This window comes from Nannospalax galili, unplaced genomic scaffold (genome assembly GCF_000622305.1).
Source record: "Nannospalax galili isolate Female #2095 unplaced genomic scaffold, S.galili_v1.0 scaffold1305, whole genome shotgun sequence".
Classification (NCBI taxonomy): Eukaryota; Metazoa; Chordata; class Mammalia; order Rodentia; family Spalacidae; genus Nannospalax; species Nannospalax galili.
The window spans coordinates 53,465-54,866 of record NW_008353038.1 but is presented as its reverse complement, the minus strand read 5'-3'; the positions used below and the strand labels follow the sequence as shown (position 1 = coordinate 54,866).

At 31.5% G+C, this 1,402-nt stretch overlaps 1 non-coding gene across 1 annotated transcript; it reads left to right on the top strand.

Moving 5' to 3' along the window:
* The first annotated feature begins 535 nt into the window (after positions 1–535).
* Positions 536–631, top strand: LOC115067203. Its single transcript, XR_003846638.1, has one exon. It is a non-coding gene; the product is annotated as a small nucleolar RNA SNORD88 (small nucleolar RNA).
* Positions 632–1,402: the final 771 nt, after the last annotated feature.

Below are 1,402 nucleotides of genomic sequence, written 5' to 3'. Positions count from 1 at the left end.
GTACCAGCTTCTAGAAAACTCCCTGTCACTTACTAATACCTTTGGTAATGTTTTGGATCAACTGAATACCCAATTACAAAGGTTAGAGTGATTTTTTTTCTTTACTAAGCTCCGTTTATGCCATAATAGGGTGTACTTTTTGCCTACCTCCTCTGAACGGCTATGTTATTTGAAATTGGTGGTGTGCATCTTCAAAGACATTTATTTATACTAGTCTCTTAAGACTAACAGTTCCAGGGTCAGTGAGATGGCTCAGTGAGTAAAGTGCTTGAGGACAAGCCTGACAACCTGAGTTTGATCACTGAGATCCACATGGAAAGGGAGAAAAATAATCCCTGCAAGGGATCCTCTGCTCTCCACACATACACTAAGGTACACGAGCCACCCCCATGAAGTAACTAAATATAATTAAAAATTAAAAGTTATTAAATAGGCATGGGGAATCAGTTAACTATTCAGTTAACAAAGATTAAAAGTTACAGAAGGAAAAGAATTAAGCTTTATCTTGATATTTTTCTTCTTTAAAGAAATAAATGTTCACCATTGATGACCAGCACCCGGCTCTGATCACCTTGAGGACACCCTGGACCACCCTTCCAGGACCTTTGATAACCAGGGAATCTGAGGGCACCAAATTTTTTTTAAAAAACTGCTATAAACTGTTCAGACAGATGAAATATAAATCAACACATAAGTGTTTTTAAGCAGAATAGAAAATCATAATAATTTCAAAGAAATTCATCTTGTCCCTAGACATAAGAATCTTGCTTGATTGATTCATTGATGCTACAAGAACCTCTGATAATTGAATTTAACTTGAATACTTCAAGAATATATTCAATTATTCAAAGATACATATATCTCTATATATAATTTTTTTCTAGAATAACCAAAACACTTGAAAGAAAAACATAATATAGCAATTGCTTATAAAGACAATTTCATCATTACTATGTCATTAAGAGAATAACCTTCTCTATTATGTTGCAGATTTTATACACATTTTGATAACTGATATTTAAGCATAAACTTACTGTAAATCATGTTTGAAGTAACAATATCAAACATATAGAAAGCTGAAATTGTAAAAGCAAAAGTCTCCTATTTTATTGTGTGCAAATATGCCTGCTTTGGATTTTTCAGTATAGATTAAAATAGTATAAAAAAGCAAGTGATAAAAGTGAAAATAATGAACTCATATATTTAAAGAATAAATTTCACCATTTTAGTTGAATGATCAAAAATAAAATAAAATAAGATCAGTATTGTAGAACTAACTGTATTGAAAAAAATCACTTTCTAACTTCTTCTAAGAACTATTTATATACAAGTAAACTCAACTTCCCCAAGTCTTTCACCTAGTAGTAAAAGCTATGGGTAAGATATTTTCTGAAACGCACAC